This window comes from Rousettus aegyptiacus, unplaced genomic scaffold (genome assembly GCF_014176215.1).
Source record: "Rousettus aegyptiacus isolate mRouAeg1 unplaced genomic scaffold, mRouAeg1.p scaffold_m13_p_3, whole genome shotgun sequence".
Lineage (NCBI taxonomy): Eukaryota > Metazoa > Chordata > Mammalia > Chiroptera > Pteropodidae > Rousettus > Rousettus aegyptiacus.
Window position 1 is genome coordinate 58279881 of NW_023416306.1, and position 22706 is coordinate 58302586.

Consider the following 22706-nt stretch of genomic DNA (forward strand, 5'->3'; position numbering starts at 1 on the left):
TCCTCAACAAATTTTTACATTTTCATTTCTAGAGGATCTGAAAGTTCCTACGACCATATATGTTGTTCTACCACTATAAAATAAGAGCTATCAAGAAAAAAATAAAGAGAAAAAGATATTCAGGAACCAGTCTCATTTAAGAAAATGAAGTCGTATATTGTTAATAAGAGTATAAATTAGTACAAAGTTTTTTGGAGAATATATAGGATACAATCAGTAAATAACTGCAGTAAATGTAACTACTCTTAACCTTCAATGACACACTAAGTGAAAAAAACAAAACGAGGAATCCAATGCCCAAACCGTCTATACTATTCATTTATTTGTGTAAAAAAAAAAAAAAAAAAAAAAAAGTTCTATGTATACAATTACAGATTATCCCTGTAAGCATATACAAATATAAGAAACTAATAGAAGGAGCTGCATTTGAGGTGGGTAACTGAGCAGCTGCGTGGCAAGGATACCTATGTGTAGATACTACTTATCCAAAAAATAATTGTTCTATAAGTACCCACTTATTGACCTAATAATTCTATTTCCAAATAGTTAATCTACAAAACAAACAAACAAAACACTCAAATACATATGAAAATACTTATGTATAAGGATATTCCCTAAAACAATGTAAAGTCAAAACACTGTAAACAGTTATCTTTAAATAAGGGATTATTTAAATAAATTATATGGTATATCCACCCAATGAGAAAATTACAGGGAGGTTAAAAAGAACTGATGAGATCTATATATACCAACATGGAAAGAGGCCTGTACTAGTTCCTAAGAGCTGCTGTAACAAATTACTACAACCTTAGTAGCTTAAAACAATGAAATTTATTTTCTCATATCTCTGGAGGCCAGAAGTTGAAATCAAATATTGGCAGGGCTAGGCTCCTTTCAGGGGCTCTGGGAAAGCATTTGTTCCATGCCTCTCTCCTAGTTTCTGGTGGCTGCTGGCAATCCTTTGCTTGTAAGCACATCACTCCAACCTCTGCCTCCATCTTCACATTTCTTCTCTTCTTTGTGTCTGTCCCTAATTTCTTTCTACCACTCTGTTATAAGGATACATATAATGGTATCTAGGGCCCACTCAGATAATCCAAGATTATCTCTTCCTCTCAAGATCCTTAATCACATCTGGATAGAAACTTTACCCAAATGAGATAACATTCATTGGCTTCAAGGATTTGACATGAATATTTGGGTGATGGAGTGCGGGGCCATTTTGTGACTGTCACAAAGATTAGGATATATGATTAAACAGTAAGCTGTAAGAAAATATGTTAAAATGAACCCATTTTAATTAAAATAATAAGAATTAATTAGTATTATACATGCATAAAAATACATGGACTATATACCAAATAATAGAGGTTGTCTCTGCAGAAAGGAGCTAGGAACAGCTTTCATTTCTTTGAGCTATATATTACTGCCATGGTTGAAGTTTCATATCAATCTTATAATACTTTCATAAGCAAACAACAACACATATTTAAAAAGAAACTTGAATATATTATGGCATTTCCCCCTAATTATCTTACCCAACTCTATAATCTTTTTGGTTCCTATTAAGGAAAAAAGGTTTAGTCAAACCTTAAGAACAGAAGATAATTACCAATGGTTTAGTAGAATAAAATTTTATAAATAAATATTAATTTCCAAGTACAATACTCATAAAACTGCAAAGTGTCTAAGAAAGAAAGGTGTATACCTAATCTGATTTTTTTACAAACACTTAATTATTCCATTAAAACAAAACAAAATTCTATGACCTCTCCTTCAAAAACAAAGATTTTGAAAGCATTTATAAAGTTTGACTATGCTTAGGCGCAGACCATTAAAATGGACTTAGTTGTTCACCTTTCCTTCTATACGACTTCTCTTTGCAGGTATTCTCACTGAATACAGCTTCATCTATAAGTTTTCTTCCACTCACAGAATTCAGTAACAATTTCTTCACCTTATTGAAACATTTTGGAAAAAAAGTTCCAAAAAATCATTGTATTTTGTTCTACTCCTTTACACTTTTCAACTCATTTTTTCCCCTTCCATGAGAATTGCCAGGCACTATGACAGTCAATTGGGGTTCCCCAGATTCTCTTTCTCAGGCAGCTATACAAATTGAGCAACCTTTTCTCTGGCTAGAAGAGAAGATGACAATGAAGATGTGCTTTTACCAAAAAAAAAAAAAAAAAAAAAAAAAAAAGAGGATTATATTACACTAAGCAAATCTGTCGAGTAGGAAAAGACATTCAATATATGGGAAATGGAAACCAAGAAAACTGTCTGCATTAACTTTTTTCATTTATTCCCCAAAGTCTATGAAACGCCTACTGTGTGAACGGTTGCAACATAAACAACTGTGTACATTATAAGCTGTGTGGGTTGAACGTCTGATGTCTGAGATTTGACAAGAAGAAAAATGAGTTCTCTAAAGGCGGACTGTTGATACAAAGCGAGCCAGCAAGCTGAGGCACGAGAAGACGCAGAAGGAAAGAATTGGACAGGTGACACGCAGAAGCAGTTCGGCAGTCAGCGCTCACAGTGCCTGATAATTATGGATATTGTCAGATCTGCCAAGAGACATATTTAGCAATGAGCGGAGAAGGGGTGGGGGGTGGGGAAGCTGGCATATTACGAAACTTGCCACCCACCTCCCATTGGCACTATCAGTTTCATATGCTCTATTAAAGACAATCAAGGGCTCCTAGCCTCCCCTGAGATCAAGAGGAGATGGTGATTATGAAAATAATAACAGTTTTAAAAATTACCTAAATGTTCTAAGAGAGCTTTGAGCTTTAACTTCTGACAGTGTTAAACACTCACAAGCAGGAAGGTAAAAAACAAAAACAAACTAGGAGACCACAGTAGCCTCAGTCTGAAAGGCCACTCCAGGGCTACTTAAGCCAAACACCCTCTGCGAGTTCAGTGGTTAGGCGATTCCCTCCTCTGGGTGGCATTCCAAAAGCATCTCCTTCACATGTGCAAAAACAAGGTACTGGTACAAAGGCGTTACAGCAGATTTCTGTTTGAGACTATGTTTCTGGGGGAATACCAAAAAGGAGAGAAAAGCTTTTCTTTCAGTTAATTTTTTAAAAACAAAAACTGCCTAGAGACACTGGTTTGTGAAGCCAAGTTTGTTAAAGTACAAGTGTAATTTACTTTTATATAAACATAACTTCACAGAGCTATCAGTAGGTTCCATTTCAGTAAAAACAAACAAAAAAAAGCTGCAAAAAATAATTATAAAACATATGGTGCAAACCCCGGCTGTGTTTATTTTATGACGGTTAACATTATTTACAATGTGATCTGGTCAAAATTAATAGTCAAAGGATTATACACAAAGTATGCCCAATTTTTCTTCTTGACCTTGCACACCAGCGGTTTTGTCAATCCATCTGAATGAATTTTGTCTAGAGATCTCTTCATCCCCCAAAAGAAATCAGTTATATTTTAACATCTAATTTTATTCAAAAAGCCTGAGTAATACCACCTTATAAGCTGCCAACAGCAATACAGGAAAAAGCTCGCCTTCTCTTTTTAAATAACAACAAAGTTTGAGAAAAATGAATTTAAAACCCTGTCATTAGTTGCATCAGATTCTTTAATTGTACACAGTTTCATTACCTCAGTTAGTAATGTATATTAACAATTATAAAAGATTCTAGTTTATTTTCTTTTGGAAGATTACAGCTACTACTTCATATTCTATATTCATTATCGATATATCCTGTTGAGCAAAACTAATGTAAATAGCTTAATACTGCTACTGGATGCTACTGCCAACAGGATGTCAAGATCGAACTTTTTTTCCTTTTAGCGTTTAACTGAGAGTTATAGAACAGCCAAAAGACACAGAAACAGAAAAGGAATTAAGAATAATTCTTGCAAAGAAAATCTTAAATTTTTTCAAGCTCTTTTACTAAAAGACTCTAGCATTTTATTCCCATTCAAATCTTATTAATACAAATACCAATATTTATGGGACTGGGTGGTGTTTAATAATTCTAGCTGAGAGAGAAAATGGCTGCCTTTCCTCCTCGGGCCCGGGACACCAGGCACCCTCCTCCACAGAGTATAGACCACAACTACCTTCCCAGTACCACCAATCAGAGGAAATAGCTTCTTGCAATGGTGTGCTAGAGCGAGCTCACAACAGCCCATGAGAACTGATTGTTAAAAAGGTTCAGGAACTTGGTGAGCTGGTTGTCAGGTGTAGACAAAAAATTTAATTGTGTATACTTATGATTAAAAAAATATTAAAAACAGAGGTAAAAGATACTCAAAACACATCACTTCTAATTATTATTTGACTTCATTTTACTATTATCTGTACTTTTGAGGTAATTTGCTTCCATCTACACGTCGAGTATGGTGGAAACACTACATTGTAGTGTGCTACTACACATCTCTCAATCTCATGTTCAATGACTTATGCAGCTAGGCTAAATGGGATATTTTTACCACATAAATCAGCAAACACTGCATTTCAGGTCTTTTTCTTTCTCTCTTTTCTTCTTTTTTTTTAATTTAGAGAGCTGTTGTAAAGCATTTACCAACACACCACTAGCTTCTTTTGAATAATAGATGGCTGTCTAGTTTTAAAACTTATACTTCATTTTAAAACACACATTCATTTAATCTTCATAATCCCATCTGTACCCATTTGGGAAGGAGAACGAGAAGAGAAAGATAATTTTGCTATGACAGATTTTAAAAAATAACTATAAGTTTTATTTGGATCACTTATTTTTATGAAGTCTTGTAAAACATAACAAGGAGCATGATTTCCGGATATGAAAAACATTAGATATGACAAATGAAATATATGGTTTGTGCCTTGGACAGGAAACACCCTACATGGCCTTCAGAAATAAACACAAAGATTAAGTCGCAGGCACACCGTTATTTACTTTTTTAAATGCCTGAATTATTCTGTTTATATTAAATTAGTAAATGAGATTCTAGCCATTGTAAATCTTTTCATGTTTTTTTAGAAAACTGTTAATTGATCTATGGTATAAATACACCTAAGGAATAAAGCATAAAAGACTGAAATTATTTGGAATCGAAGCCAATGAAGAAAAGGCAGTTTATAGGTGTTGAGATGTAAGAAAAATTTAGAGATAAATTACTTTTGCTTAAACATGTAACAATATTTGTTAAGATGAAAATCATGATGAATCAAATACTCTTATACTTAAAAACTAAATCTGAATAAGAATAAAAATCTGCCTATTTGTATTACACAGTTCATCCACAATCTCATTTTTTCATCTCTGGTTTATAATCTTAAAAGAAACATTACATTTTTCAACATTACTGCTATTTGTAAATCACCTACTAAAAGAAAAAATATTGAAACTAAATAGTAAACCATTCAGAAATCTTACAAACGCCAACAAGGAGAGGAAAGGCAGGATAAATATTACTAGTGTTTAAATGAATGTTTTATAGTTCTTCCCATAGCAGCTGGCAAAATTTTATGGAAGTAAATTTTATTAGAGAGTAACACAGTCTAAAAATCAAGTTTTAAGATAGCCATTCTTATGAGTAATATAGGAGATTTCAGTGTAACTATAAAAAATATGTCTGACTTCTAAAATTTGTTTTCAAAGATATCCAAATCTACATGTAGACTTTAATTGTAATCATCAAACAATAATTATGGAAGTGCATTTTAAAATGGTCCTTTACTAAATAAAGGCTTATTTAAAGATAAACATTACACAATACAAAGAACTCTAGATGTGACATCGGAAGATCCAAATTCAAGTACTTAGTTTTGGATACTGTTAAGCTTCTTCACCATTATCGAGAGTAAGTTTTAGTTTTAATACCCTATAAAACAAAATTAATAAAACTTGCTCTGTCTCTTCAATAGGTCTCCATATTAAATGAATCAGTATATGTGAACTTCCTTTGTAAGCTTCAAGTTCTATGGACCCCAAAAGCCAATTAACAAGTTCTTGTTACTCTATATATCATCTAGTAGCTAGCAAAGCCAATCCACTTTTGAGTTAGAATATTTCTTTCTTGATATAACTGTGGAATTCTTTGTTTTAGTTTTATAGTAATTGAGGAAATTGACCATAAATGAGAGAATCACATAATGGTAATACAGGAATGGAACATTCTACTATGCAATCTAATTTTCTCTGATTTGTACCAAGATTGCAAAATCACATTGCTTTAATAAAAAGGGGAATATCATTTTAAAAAATTTACCTGTGTCGTCCTTCCATTTTCCCTTCCCTATCCTTTTCCTTCCTTAACTGACCAAAATATAAAATTGAAATATATTTTGTCATTTATTATACATAACAGTTTACGCACTCTATTTTTAAATGATAAATTGCATATTTTTCTTCCAGAATCAACTCATCACTGAATTGCTTTTTCTCCAAGTACCTCTCTTTCTTTTTATGTAAGTCACATATCCTTAAAAAAATGGTTCTCCATCCACTTATAAGAACAGGGAAACCACGGCCAAAGTGATTTTCTACTTACTTAAGAGGAAGATGAGTTTTATATATTTTTGTAAATAATCTTGACATGAATTCCTCAAAACACATTCATAATTTTGAGGAGTTAAACCCCAGATTATGAAGTGAATGACTGAAAAGCAAAACTTTTACACTCTGGCTCTGAAACCTGAAGCATAATCTGGTTTAGAAAGGAATGTTGGTATCATCGAATTTTCTACTTGTATCAAAGTTGACATACTTCTAAATACACAAACAATCTTGAAAAAATATCTGTATATACTGAATTCTCTAAAATCCTAGGCAGATGTTCAGTTCTGAGAAATAAAACCAGAAATCCAAACTTTGGACTTTTTGTTACAGCAAAGTTCCCCATGTGTTTTTAAAAGATGGGATGAAACACTTTTTGTCATTTAATCATCTTTGCAAAGTTGACGGTAAAGAAAGCACTGGGATGAGGCCATGAATTTTAAAGCAAGAAGTTAAAAAAATAGGAATTTCAAAGATGCAATCTCATTTCATATTAATATTTCTGGACAGAGGAATAGGAATTGTTTTAAAAAGGTGCACAGATGTCCTATGCTAGCTGCAAACATAATTAGGTCCCAAACCTTACCAGTTCTCTAGATTCCCATCTACCTAACCCCGAAGCCTGGAATCAATCTATGAGCACTTCTCTCTCCCTCACCTACTGAATCTGGTCAGCTAGTGGTTCTATCTAACCCTGCTGCTTACTTTTCCTGCCACTAAACACCAGGCTTAGTTTCTACCTGAACTACTGTGACAGCTTCCAAACTAGGCTTTCCAAACAGCTCAAGACTTCTCCCTCCTCAGTTCCATATAATACTACCAAATTAAGTGTCCTAAACCACTAATCTGGTGGTCAATTATTGCAGTACTGGCCCCCAAACTGCTCAGGCTTCCATGTATGCTTGTCCATGTATGCTTGTCCTACTCTAGCTCTGGACTTTGCTATGTCACTTGCTTTGGGCAATGGGATACTAGTAAATATGAAGCAAGCAGACATTTAAAAAGTGGTTGCACATGTGGACTTGCCCTCTCCTACTGCCCCAACCAACAGCCAGTACCAACCTGAAAGCCAGATATATAAATTAGGCCATCCTAGACCAACCAGCCTACTTACTCCCTCAACCCCATCAGTGTACCTCCTCACTGCACAACTTCCCCCAGTAGACACACAGACTTGTGAACAATAATAAAACAGTGGTTGGTTTAAGGCACAAAGTTTGGGGTGGTTTGTAATGTAATAATGGATAACTAAGGTACTCATCACTCATTTAAAAAGAATCAAATTTCAATGAAAGAATATTTTAAAATCTGGCAACCAATGCTTTTGGTATTCTGCTTCCATTCCAACTTTCTAAAACTCTTCCAGTGCTTGAGACGATTGCATACTTCAGTCTTAGAGACTTTGTTATGGGCATTCACCATTGTGTGAAAGTACGAAATGCTGATGAAATTTTATAAAGGCCATCTAAATCTCCCAATGTGAACCTTCTTGTTGTAAAGTTTGGCAATATTCTTTTCTGCAGAAGGTCTTTTAAAAAAATCACTAATAAGTTGAGGTCTATAAATATTTTTATATCTAAATACGTGTTCCAGGCCCCACAAATTAAAACACGAACACATAGACTTCTGCTTTTGTGTTAATGTTTTCCTTTTATTTCATAATCATAATTTGCAGAACCTATGGGAAATGGAGAGAAAATATTCCCCTTTCTCTTTTAGAGCCTTGCATTTAAGGCCTGTCCACAGAAACTGTAACATTAAATAAAGCTTTGTTTATGTCCCATAAATAACTCATAAAATTTTAACTCGAGCTAATACTCTAGTTCAATTGAAGAGATGAAGCCTCACATTTTTATTCTTTCTCCCACAGATATATTTAGGAAAGAAATGATAGAAATTTGGAAACTTTTTCTAAGCCAAATTTTAGGTTTTATTCTAAACCAAATTTTTTTTTTTTAACAAAAACAGTGTTTACCTGTTTATGTTAACTGTTTTACACAATAAACTGTATCCTCTTCAAAGGTGGTTCTGTTATATAAGGGGAAATTCCTTCTATTCAGTATATTATTTTTATCAAAACTAAACATTTAAAGTACGACAACTAACATATTAGCACCTATCAATGCACTAACTTCTATCCAGAAGAAAAATACTTCTGGAAGCATGTTGAGTAGTTCTATACCTATCAGAATTACTTAGGTTTTTCAACTAATCTAGATAGTTGAAAATGTATAGGAAAATATGTGCTAATGTTGTGACTGTAATTTCAAAAAGAATACATATGCGATCACTATAAATATCATCTTTCCAATATATACTATAGAACTCTAGTGTTATTCAATGCATAAGTACATCAAATCTCTCCTTGCATCTTACTCAAAACATTATAGTATTATTTGCAGACTTTACAAAGGATTCTTATATTTACACCTGCATATCACTCTTTCACAAGTGTTGCTGTGAAGTAAGTGGATAACAACAAAAGAACTATGATCCTTCAAACCCTTCTGAGTATTATATAGTATCTACTAAGTGGAACTGATTATAAGACATGTATCTCAAAATATGAAAGAACACTGTAGAAAAAATAACACCTTCATTGTCACTACATAATAACACTGGTGTTTAAATTCTACCATCTTGACTTTCGATTAATATAAAATAATATGTGAAGGTGAAGGTACACTTATCTTTCACAAGATACCCAATCTAATGATTTTAACGAAAGCCAAACCTTGACTAAAATAAATGGCAACCAGTCTCGGCAAGACACACTTGACCTGTGGCATAAGCAAATTTTAAAAGTTTATGAAATTTAAACTATCAGACACTTTTTAGGTCTGGGAACCCACAACTTACATCCAGGATGCTGTTTGGGCCTTCAAAGCAATATGCTCAAATGAATAAATCACACATGAAAACCATATACTATAGCATTCTTTTATGAAGTTCCTTTTTAAGAAGTATTCCCCTTCCAAGGGTGTGCCCCTCTCAGGTCCCAGATACTTTTCCATATGGTAAATATAATGCAGTAAAGCTTCCTTCCATCTGGTGCCTTGAAAAACATTTATGAAAAGATTTTACTGTACATCTTTGATAATCCTGATATTCCAGACATCTTTTTGTCAAAGTTACCCTAAAATGTGAACCTCAGAAATTATAATTTATATTAATAGCCTGGATCCAGGTGTAAGGTCGAACAGAGAGAAAAGAGAGGACAAGCAGATGGTGCTGTCAGACGGTCCTTCTTATTGTACTACCAAGTCTGAGATTATTTTCCATAAGAAGAACCCTACTGGCACCAGACTATCGTCTTCTTAAATTACATACAAATATTACTTATGAGGCAAATAAGCAAGCAGGTGAACTAAAATTCTATGTATTGAGTGAAGAAAACTGACAAAGGGAATGCAGACTAAATCCAAATTTGATATTCTTTATTTTAATAGGCACCATAATTTAATATAAAACATCTACAGTTTAATTGGTCCAATTATTCCCCAAGTGGCACTGCCAATAATTCCATGGAGATTTTTTTGTTCTAAGTGAGTGACTTCATGGGTAGCTTTTGCAAAATGATCCTGATGGGGCTAAAAATGATCATCTTTGGATTCTCACTAAAGAGGAATTTTAAAATAAGTTTTTATTAACTTGTCAAAACATTTATGAGTTAAGGAATTGGAATAAAGCATTTCTTTGCTGCTTAACCCTGTGATCTAATAAATAGGTGGGTTTTCTATACAGCAAAATCTCATTAATTCAAACTAAAAAATGCTATTAATTCAAAAAGTGGGGGCTGGGTTGAAAATTAATTTTGTGTAGTCGGTCATTTATATTACAAATTTTGAATTAATGGTACAACCAAAACAGGTAGGGAATGTTTAAAATGCTTTAAAGCATTAACTTTTCAAGTAAGTTGGAAATATGTCCAAAGAATCTATTTATATATAACTCATTAATGGACTAATTATATATAGATCATGCTTATATATTCATTAGAAAACATACACTAATGGCCTCTGCTTTCCCTTAGCTTAACTTGAGCCCCTAAACTGAGAGCTGTAACAGAGTGGCATGGTATCTATCTCTTAACCATTTGAATACGGCAGCCACTAAAGTAAATATTTGTTTAAAGAATTTTCCTGAACCCTCAAAATAGAAAAAAAAAATGCATTGTAAGGAAACTTTGTCACATAATGGGATGTAAAGAAAAGGATAGAGGATCAAATTTGAAACAGACTGTACATTAAATAGAGTTCATCAAATGATTAATCTTAAGTTAATAATAACAGGTACTCTATATTTAATTTCCATTCACCACCTCTAACTATCATGTAAGTTTCCTGGATTTACCTTCTCAAAGTTTTAACCAAATGTCTCAATTCATTTTTCTTATATAAAATTAATATCATAGTAAAAGAGATTATTTTCTTTTTATAGCCAACCCTCCTACAACACAACTATTCAACATGTTTTTATTTTGTCACTTAAAGAAACAACCCAGAATGATGAGAAATTAATCTGAAATTCTCAAACTTGGAAAGAGGTTTATAGAAGCAAAACTTTGCATATAAAAATTTTGCTTCAGGAGAATATTAGAATTTTACATAAAAGGAATAAATCACTAGAGAAAAGATTTCTGGTTACATATTGAAAATAATAGAATCATTATTTAAACATTAAACGCTTTGAATTTCTCATTAATCCAGACTGACCTACTCAACTGAAATGTGTTTTCTCACAGCACATATGAAAACAGGCATTTTATGGTCAGGTACATGAGTATATGGGTCTCTATAAAATTAAAACAGAGAGATGCATCTGCTCCCCACAAATGCCAACAATTATTTAAAACTTCGATTTCTCAAACCCTTAAAACATTTTTTTTGTAGATGGTTTTCAATAGATTTTAGAGGGTTGTCCCTATCAGACACAAGCATAAATGACTACAAAAATGCATAAGCAAAAGAAGCTAATGGACTTGCTTAATTAAAATGTAAAGCTTCAGCATCTTAAATTCCATTTATATGATTTTAAAGGAAGCTTCAGTAAGTCGCTCTCTTGACAAGCGCATTCAGATTGCAGAGAAGGCTACAAAGGCGTTAATGACATTTACCCCCTAATAAGAGCTGTTCACACTTCATGGTTTTTCCTTGTTATTGCTCAGGACAGACACTAGCACCTCATTGAAAGATCAGTGCTGCAAGGGAAAAAAGGCCCCTTGAGACATCTCAGACTTGAGGAAAAGCACTAAATCAGGTGATGCTACATAGATGACATGTTTGATTCTCAGGGGTTCTTACTCCCCCTATGGCCATGGATTTGAGGCAGTTAACACAGAGCCAATCAAAACCCTCCCCCACTCCCAGAAGACAAGGCCATCCTCTTCTGCAGCAGGCATAGAGGCGGCTAGGGAGAAAAGAAATAAACCTCTTTCAGGTGCCCTAGGTCTGGCAGGATCCAAATGTCTTGTACTGCTTGCTCTCTGTTAATCTCCATCTATGTGTGGCTGAATGAATAAAAAACTGACCTTTTCACCTAAGAGACCACAATTTGAATCCAATGAAAAGTCACTAGAGGATCAATGGACAGAGGCACTCATATTTTAAAGCAATAAAACGCTGCAAAAAAGGGAAAGGAAAAAAAAAAAAAGGTTTTTTTCCCCCTTCCTTAACCATGGTTTTGGCCACAGATTCAACCCGGTTTCCCTGGCTCAGCTATTATGAATTGGATCTCTGATTCAGAATTGAAAAGCTCCCAGCACTGCCCCTATGGATCTCAAAATCTGGCACAAGCCCATGGCTACTGCAAGGCAGACATTCCTTCACATGTCAATATGTGGAAAAGCAATCCCTGTTGGTGATGGAATGATGGCTGACTCAATGGAATATACTCAGCATGAACTCTAATTCTGGCAGAGGCGACAGGACACAGAGACAAGTAGCTCTTAATTACTCTTTTAAGGAAAATTTAATTGTATTTTATTGTTGCTAATTTAAATTTCTAAACATGTCTGCTTACTTTAAAAAGCAGTAAGTGAATGAACCAATAAGGTGAGTCCCTAGCTACCTAACTCCGTGTCTTATCAACACACCATAAAATAAACAGACTTAATAGTAACTGGTACTCTAGAGACAAAAACCTATGGGATAGATACTCTATTGTTTAAATGTCAATTTCAGTGAAGTCTGGCCTACCCTGACCATAAGCCAATATTTTCAGTGGTCTGTGTTCCAAATAGTCTCCTATTTATTCCACTAAGGGGTGTGAAGGAAAAAAGGGGGGGGGGGCGAGGGCTGTTGTGCATAGTATTCCTTAGCATTCCATCCCAGAGAGGATGCAGTGTGCACCAGTCCTTGAGTTACCACATTTACTCAACTTCTATTTTTTAAAACCAAAAAAGAAAAAAAAAGGCACAGCAGGAAAAGCATATTAAAATAAAAATAGAAAATACAGTAACCACATTACTCATGCTAACTAGAAAGCTGCCTCTGACACTGTTATTATGGCTTCGTTAAAGAGAAAATTACATGAGAACAAGAAAATCATGTTAAAACATTTCCTTACAGAGAGGACCTTTAGTTCTCAAAGTCTGTAACAAATGCTTTCCTGGGGGCTGCAGGTAAGAAAAACACAGTATCCTGGAAGATGAGCTCTTGACAGAAAATGCAAGCAACCGATATCTCATTCTCTTTTTTGGGGGCCTTATGTAGGATGGTCTACTGTAGCCATGAAAGACATTTCACTGTTGAAACACAGGACTATCACTGTTCAATCTACTCTCCAAGTCGCCCATGCCAAGTCTACCTTGACTGAGAAAGAGAAAGAGAGAGACAGACAGAGAGAGGGTACAACGGGTCATTAAGTTGCCACCAACAAATTAAAATACTTCCTAGATAGCAACAGGACCTCACCTCAGTAGTGGGTTTCTAAAACAACTGTTCATTAAGTTACTAGCCAGTGAGCTACCTTTTTAAGACATAATGTTATTACCAATGAATGCCAGGTCTGTGAACCTACAAAATAAGAATCACTAGTCACACCCCTTAGATAGAGATGGCAATACGAACACGGTAAATCAAAAACAGCTTCTGATCAATAGGACCAGGCCTGGCATAACCACACTCGCCAACACTACAGCTCAATGCTACTCACCTACCTGAAATGCAACTCTCCCCCATAAACTTGTTCACACCTCTTACCAACATGGCATTCTTCCTGTACAGAAAAATGTTCCATCCTTTCTACTATGTAACAATAACTTTCTTCTTCCTTAAGAATCTCCTCTTTCAACAGGTCTTCCCTAAAGTAATTCAATTTGGCAGTGGTCACTGAAATACTTCTAGCAAATGCATTGGCCTGTGTTCCATTTTCCAGTTGCTGCTGGCATTACTTTTATGGTTGTCATACATGAATCAAATAAAGAATCTTTGTTTGTTTGTCCCATTTGTACGGATTTAACAAAACCTTCCAGAAATCCACACAAGATCCCCACCTTACTTTCTACTTTTCACAGCCCTTCACCATTTCATATATGAATATTTGAAATGTAGGTCATTCAAATGAAACAGATGGTAGACTAGGGTCGAATCTTGAGAGCCTTCCATGATTCTTTGCTATGAGAGATTTTAGTTCCTGTATAACTCCCCTCTTCTCATCCTTCACCTGCCCTTTCTGTCAAAGTGGGGAAAATATTACAAAAGGATACAGTGGATCAAATAAAATATATAGACAAGTAGAAAACCACAAGTTTTCTGTTGCTCTAGAATTTTAAGGGATGTGGTTGCTGGGGACTAAAGAATCTCTCTATTTAAGGGATGAACATTTACTGAGTACTTCTATGAACCCAACAAATTATTTATCTTTTTCCTCAAAACTCCATCAGGAAGGTTTCATAAGAAAAACAAAGTTCATAGAAATTGTGCACTTTTTGTAAGGCTAAAGAGCTAACTGCTGGTAGAACTGAGGTCTAAACCCAAAGCTCAGGAGCTTTCCACTTTAAATTCAACAAGAAACATGTAAGAGTGCTGCTCTGGAGATCATGGGTTAATCAGTGCCATCACAGAGAATATCCATTTCAAGTAAATCTGAACTGGTTCTTATCAAATGGTGAATGGCCAGAGCTGTGGGCTCATTTCTATTCCTCCTGGGGAATAAAAAATCCTCTCCCTCTGTGTCCCATAGACATACATTCAATTCCAGCAGTTACTGCATTCCATCCTGGAATGTGGTGAGCTATCTATTTCTACTTCACAAGGGGAAAGGGAGGAATATTTTTATTTTAACTTTGAGCACAAAACATCAAGCTATGTCCTTGGATATAAGGTGTTTATTTTCATTGCTGTTCAAATAGTTACAGCTTTGGCAAAATCCCTGTATTCCACTTCCAGCTTTGACCCTGCCCGAGGCCTTCAAGCCACGATAACTTTAAAACCAGGGATAACAGTCTCTGAAAATATCTCTCTAATAGGGAGGTTAGGGGGATTGCTGGGATAATATCTATAAAGTGGTCCAAGCATTCTGAAAAACAGACACCATAAATTCAGTACATTGCCCTCAACCACCTACTTTTTGTCTATACCTGACAAAAGACAGAGGATCTTGACCATTCACACCTGTGACCCTTTTCTTCTGAAAAAACATTCACATATTGTTGGCATGATGCAAAGACACCTTTGTTTATGGCAGTGATAATGTAATCTTTAGCTGGAGTCATATAATCCCTCTTCTATGTCAATGCTATGGGCCATCTGTACATTCTTATAGTTTTGATCATATAACTTGCATGATTTATTTACAGCTGCTTTTTGTCCATTAGAATGATGGCTTCCTGGGACATCTTCTCTTATATACTCAGCATACAGAAATTAACCAATAAAAGTTGCTATTTGAAGAACTACCTAAATAAATTTATACCTAAGCCCATTGATCCTTCTGCTCTGGAAATTTCCTAAAAAGATCTGTATAAAAAAGGTTGCCTATTTTAAATAAGTTTTACATTATGCAATGGGGTAAAAGCTGAGATACTTGAATAATATTAGTAAATTCATCGAGTACTCATCCTGTGCCAGGTGCTGGGAAGGGTATTGGAAATTACTAAAATACAGAAATGCACGGGTAATAAAATGATACCCATATTTGGAATGAATCATAACTTAAAAAATAACACACATGCATACTTACACGCTAATAATGTAGTATTGCTTAATAAGAATCCTGTGGGCTAGTTACTGCACTAAGTACTTTACAAATACCATTTCATTTAACATTTACAGATGAAGAAACTCAGGTTCAAATGTTAAATGACTTATCGTAGGTAACAGAGCTATCAAAAGGTAAACCGGGATTCATTACCGTCTGTCCCACTCCAAAGCCCCAAATTTTTGTCACTATATCTGCCTGTCACTTCTTTATAATCAAGTATGTAGTATGACCAATATATTTGTGTGTCTACATTATATGCATATGTACATACGTATTATATATTTACAATTAATTAGTAGATACCTTTTTGCCTGACTGGTTGAGAAGGCACTCTGTTCTAAGAGAAAAAGTGAAATATAAAATAGCCATGACTTAAGGCTGCTTTATACACAAAGGTCTAAAATGGCGAGGTTGGCAACAGTCTATAATAGTCAATATCATCATCATCTTTTTCATCATCATGATAAATGTTAATAGCTAAAATTTGATGGACACTTAGCAAGTGGCACTACTAAATGCTTTATATGCATCATCTTATTTTACCTTCCCAATAAACTCATGAGATACTATTAATATCCCTGCTTTACAGGGGAAGAAACCGAGGCTTACGTAGATACAAACACGAACCTATTTTCATATACCTAGTAAGAACTGGAGCCAGATTTCAAACCCGTGAACTTGCTTTAATCACAACTAACGCTGCTCTAAGCAATCCTGATTCACCTGAATAAAAAGGCAGAATTATAGCTATTTTGCCACACTTGAGGGGAGCACTGACCTGTGCTCATCCTCTATGCTGCACGGGTATAGATAGTTGGGAGCAGCTGCCCAGCCTGGTACTTCACATCCTAGTTCCCCCGAATCACCTGGCTCTAGATGTAAGCTCTGACCAAGTGACACATGGACAGAAGTGACCCATCGCACTTTCCAGCCTGGTCCATGAAAACCTCCCTCACAGAATCTCCACCCTCTCTCAGGGCTGCCACCTAGATGAGGAAGCAGAGGCCCTAGAATGGCAGAGCCATAAAATGGCAGAGGCCCTAAACGACCTCTCTTTAAATCACCTCTGGGAGGAAAGCATTCACCAACCAAGAATGCTGACTGCTCTTGCTGAGATGGAGAAACAAATTCCTATTGTGTCAGGCCACTAGCATTTCAAGATTTACTTACTAAAACAACTAACATTTATCCCATTGATATTATCTAAAGCCTAAATGTATTACCTATCTTTTTCTAAGCATTTGGCATCTGCAGAGAAGCATGTCTGACACCTCCTATTTCCTGCTATAATTGGTCACCTTGCTTTACAAATAGATATGAGTGAAAAATACCAACCTGAGTAGTAGTTTACAACATGCTTTCATCTACGTTACTTCATCCTTTCGCCATTCAAAAAATGAGAAAGGTATAACAGGTTATCTCAGTTTTAAAGATGAAGAAACTATGGCTAAGACTGGTAATTTTTTCCATACTCACATAAATAATCAGCAGCCGTACTGGGACATCTGCCCAATCTTCTCACTCAGGATCCAGGTTCCCCTTTACCGATCAACTTGATATCCTTTTATGGACCCAGAAAAAAAGCTACCTCATCTCGGCTCCACCCTCATACATGACATAGTTGAACTCTTATTAATTAGGTACAAATATATTGTTTTTATACATTTAATTTAAAAAGGCATGTACCCCTGGAAAGGTAAGTCAAGACCAGAATTTATAATGAAGCATTAATGGTAAATACCAGGTTTAGAGAAAAACTTTTGGTCATGGAAATGAGAACAAAAGTAACCTGAAACAAGGTGGAGGATCAGGAAACAGCTGAGAGAAGGAGCACAAGAGGAGAACCCACTTCACCTAATTTTGCCTAAGGTCAGGTGGGTATGATCACCACTGACTATAAGAGAGATGCTAACTTTGTTAGCTCAGGATTCTCAGGCCTTCTCTATTCCCCAAACCATGCCACTTTAACACTATGAGTTTCTTAGGCTGGAAAGACGACTAGGTAGTCCTAAAAACAAACAAACAAAAAACATCCAAACACTGCCCATAGAATTAGAGACCTGAGTTTAGATCAGATTTCCTCCCTCCAATATTTAGCAAACCTTACTATATGCCAGGCTGGGTTCCGGGAGGTGGGCCTCAAAAAGCTACAAAGCATCAATTGCACCAATTAACAGCTTCTGAGATCATGGGAAAGTCACTTAACCTCATTGAGCTTAAACTACTCCAAATGTTAATTCCTTGGCAATATCTATAAGAGAATGGTGTAAGAGAATTCAAAAAGTATGTGAATTTGCTCCACAAAGGACCCTTCAAATACAAGTGTTTGCTAAACATCACGTTTTTCTACCACATTGAACCACAAAACACTTATTCTACACAGACCACTAACTAGGCGGTGTGGGAGTCTTAATTTTCTTCTTATTGCCTTCACTAGCCCAGCTGCCTTCACAGAATTTTGTCCTTAGGAAGCCTAAAGAAAGACTAAGGGCCTTTGGACCAACTGAACTTATTGGATATCCCATGAGTACCATGGGGAGATGGGGGGAGCAACATTTAAAAAGTTGATTTAACTGATTTTAAACTGGATTGGAGCTTGAGGGAAACAGAGTCCTGAGATACAGCCACACTAGAAAACTTGCATTGGTTAAGATGGACAGAAAAGGTGTCTGGGGGAAAAGTGGGGCGCTGGCTGACACCTAAAGGACAAGAAATTGCCCAAGTGGAGAGAGGAGTAGGGGAGTCCAGGCAGAAGAAGCTATGCATGCAACCACCCCAAACTGAAGAAGAGCTGTGTGTTCAGGACTCAAAGACTTGTAATGAGCTCGACAGAAAAAGGCTGGGAAATGTTTGTGGAAGCTCCTTACCTACTCTCAGGAACCAGTACTCCAGAACTCCTCAGAGCCTTTGTTATGCTAATGGTACCACGAGGCTCTAAGAAGGTCCACAGTGAGTTCCTCCCAAATCTAAAGTCGACTTCTGGAAGACCAATGCCCCCAGAATACGCTGGGACATGTTCTTCTACAGTGCTGATGGTTCTATTAGTTCTGATTGTTTCAAGACACAGGTGATTTGAAATGTGCATCACTACTCATTCTCTCACAAGGCTGCTGACACTTCAGCTAATTATTCAGAGTGTCTGATATGGTTCTCTGAATCCTGGCAGGATTCATTTGCAAAGGAGGAGATTTCCACAGATAGGCTGGTGTATGAGACCAGTGACAAATTCAAACTGAAAAGAGACTGTGAAAACTTGATTTTTAAGTGATTAAATTCAACAATGAAAATCACCTATATTTTTATACCCTAGGTCAAAGACAGAAAAGGGGAAAGAACAGGGCACTGCTTTTATTCACTGTCAATAAATGTACCATGAAATGTAGATTGGAAATAAGAAATATTCTTCAGCAGCAGAAAAAACCTTACATTCCTTTATATTTAGATTTTAGCATCTAATTGCTTGTTTCCTTTTACTGCGATTTTGTAGGAAAATGCTTAAAATTTACCTCATTTTTTCTGTACTTTCTGAATGAATACTTTAATTGGTACACAGGAGACGACTAAGCTCTTTACCTTAGATATTCCTGAATTCTTAAATCACTGCAGTTCAGGTTATGCTATGCATTTTCGCCGAGCTGGCTAGTTTATGAATTACCCTGATAATCACATAAGTGAAAAATAATTTTTATCAAAACAGTACAAGATTCTTGAAAGATATTGCTAGTCTTTTAAATGAACTGTGGCATCCCTATCATCCCCCATTTTCTTTGAACAACCTCTTCGTACACGCCAGCAAGTGATACCTGTGGAAAGGCACTGCTCTTTTCCCTCATATCCAAAAACGAAAAATCCTATCCTTCTACATTCAAAACTATTTGTGAAACCAGGAGTAGCGGTGTATTCATAAGGGACATAGGATTGGGCCCAAAGAGAGTTAAATTAACATCCTGGCTTCACCAGTTCAACTCACCGTACATCATCATTTGCCCAGTAACACAATCTATAGCCAACTACTAACCAAGTCAATATGTGGTAAGACTAACAGCCACCCTAACTTACCTTGATAATTATTCTCCTTTAACTGACATAATATTCAATATACTGTTGTTGAGAGCAATAATGCTAAAATTGATGCCTTGAGGGCTACAAGACAATTGAGTTTTAGCCAGATAAAATGACTTGTAGACTAACAGTGCATTATAGGGTTCCACAACCTTTGGACACACATTTTATAGTCTACTTGTATGAAAATGTTATATATAATTATATTCAAAGTCATGTGTATATACTTTATCATTACTACATATAATTTTTAAAATATTGGCCAATAATCAAATTACAACATTTTAGAGAAAAGGGGTTTATTTCTATAGTTTAGTTCTTGTTTTGGGGGTATTTTTTTTTAAATGAGCATTTTGTCACTACTTAAAGTGATAACGGTTTCATGTTCTTCAACATCTTGCTTTTTTTTTTTTTTACCATGAACTGTTTTCTCCAAGGAATAAGTAGATGATAAATGCTGAATAACAAAAGGCATCATTAAAATAAAATCCATATTACATCAATTCTATCAATAAACAAGACAGAAATTAAACCTGGTGTTCTCTAATGTAAAAATCATCTATGATTTTCTTAAAATGTCAATTCTAGACTCCAAATGAAGAACCAGATTAAATTTGAGATTTGTCAAAATCTATATTAAATAAAAATCAGTCATAACTTAAGTTAAAAATAAATGACAATGTTCTTTATGTGCAATATTTCACCCCAAAATAAATGGTTAGTTTGTGGTTTTGCTGAATTTTTCTACTACATTAATTTCCCTTGTAATTTTGTATCTTTAGAACCTGGGCCCTCATACAAAAAAGAAATATGGAGTATATTTTCTGTGCTTGCCTTACAGCTATGTTGAAATTTGGAGGGAAAATTAACATCTAAATAATAATTTCAAGTGAAACAAAGAAATAGGCACTAGCCAAGGCAGGACATGAGGACCATACTACAGGACATCCAGCAGGTTTTGTATTAACTGACAACAAAATGCTGTAGTAAATTGTGTTAAGACAGCAAATAATCATAGTCATGCAAATATCTATCTGTTTGAACAGAAAGACACCATGCATATGCTCCAGATATCTTAGGCAAAAATATACACACAGAACTGAAATACAGCATGGATGACAGAATTAAACGTGGAAGTGGAGGCGATAAATACGGTACCAGATTAGGGCAAAATACTTCAGGTTTTGAATAAAGAGAAGTTAGCCAAGCTAACAGGTCCGTTCAAAAATCTGCAGAGGTTTGTGCTTTCATGTAGGCTGAAGTCCATCCAAAATGGACATTAATAATCACGTTGCAAAAACGTATGCAGAAAGCTGTGCCACGGCTGCATCTTGAAGCCACTGTGCATAAGCAAGGACTGTAAAACCGGCTCCACACTTTGTTTTTCCTGGCCCCTTCCTCCTGGACCTTGTGCCTCCTCATGAGCCCTGACCACCCAGGTCTTAACTATCCACTCATCCCACTGAAATGTCCCCACCCTCAGGCAAATGAGATAATGCTAATGAAAGTCTTCTATAAACTGAAAATGTAATATATAATTATTCCTATTATCATCACCATCTCATCTTCAGAGGGCCAAATTTTCTGTGCCTTCCAAGTTAATCTCGCTAGACTAAGAAATGATTCTATGCTAACAAAAGCAGTCATGGGAGCAGACAGGTTACTCCACCTCCCCTCTTTCTCTACATCCACTCATCATCCCTCCTCTGCTCTCCTTCCCTGGCTAGCCCTTGGAGGTAGCACACAGGAGAGTGACAAGAATGTATGTGTGTGTGTGTGTGTGTGTGTGTGTGTGTGCACGCGTGCGCGCCAAGTTAAAGCAAGGGGAAGGCTTGAAGGCCCCCACTCATTACATACCGAGCTGGCAGCCAGGGCCTTGCACATAACACAGAGTGGCTCAGGGAATAAACTGGCTTGGCTGGCAGAGCCAAAAAAACATTTTTTTTTTTTTGAAGGGGTCAATTCTCCTGGTATTACCCCATAGGAAATTTCAAAAATCACTTCAGATTCTACCTTCTCCAACTGTGATCTCCTTTGGCAGGAGGAAGCACTTCTTCATCATCCAGTGTAGTCTTTTTTGGATCCTGGGGTCTCCCAACATGCTGTTTTCAACATTTACCCTTCAAGGGTCGTAGAAGACAGATGGCCATAAAAAACATTTCAGAGGAAAAGTACACAATGCAAAACCACTCAAAACATACTGCAAAACAGGATGAAAAAAGGCATGGAGGTTGTGGGGGAAGGGGGTGGAGGCTGCAGGCCTCCCAGAAAAGTTTCAAGACCCTTACCAGATTGGAAGTGCCACTGACAGAAAGAAGGGGCTCAAGGCTGGAAGAACAGGTGCTGTGAAGGCCAAATCTATAACCACGTCTGCATGTTTTGGAATGTGAAGGTTGACTGGTTATAAAAGCAGGGAGTTTACAGAGGTTACAGTTCTTCCTTTGATTTGGATGAAGAAGCAATAATTAGGGTACACAGACAACCAAGAAAACACCAAACCTACAAATTAAGTGTGAGAACAAGCCCTACTAAACCCAGATGAAGTGTAACCTCAGATTTTCACACACCCGTCACCCACCTCAAAGAGACCTCCCTTTTAGGAGGGCTACAATAGGACTTGCGAGAACAGCCAGGAAGCTCAGGTTGTAGGGAGAGAGAGCTGGACTCAAAAAGATGCAAACAAAGCGACACTAGGCAACAGGCCACTTTTCTCTTTCTAATATACACCACTGAGGCCCCAGACAGGCCTGCTGGAACATCACTCCTTTCGAATTCCCCGACAAGCTTGCCAAAAGGACCATTTTAACCAGAAGAGGGTGTGCGTGCCTGGGCCTGCAAGGGGCAGGAAGGAGACCAGGTTTCCCAAGGGCTCTCACCCAAACCCTTCTAGAGCTGGCCCCAGATGCCAGCTTCAACGTCCTCCCC

At 36.2% G+C, this 22706-nt stretch overlaps 1 protein-coding gene and 1 long non-coding RNA gene across 37 annotated transcripts in view; both read right to left on the bottom strand.

Moving 5' to 3' along the window:
- BNC2 (basonuclin 2) overlaps positions 1-22706 on the bottom strand; it is a 396217-nt gene that overhangs the window by 100831 nt on the left and 272680 nt on the right. The gene's annotated exons all lie outside the window — the stretch shown is intronic.
- LOC118615016 lies at positions 330-22700 on the bottom strand. Its single transcript, XR_004956259.1, has 2 exons — positions 22070-22700; positions 330-21901 (listed from the first exon to the last, which is right to left on the bottom strand). It is a non-coding gene; the product is annotated as an uncharacterized LOC118615016 (long non-coding RNA).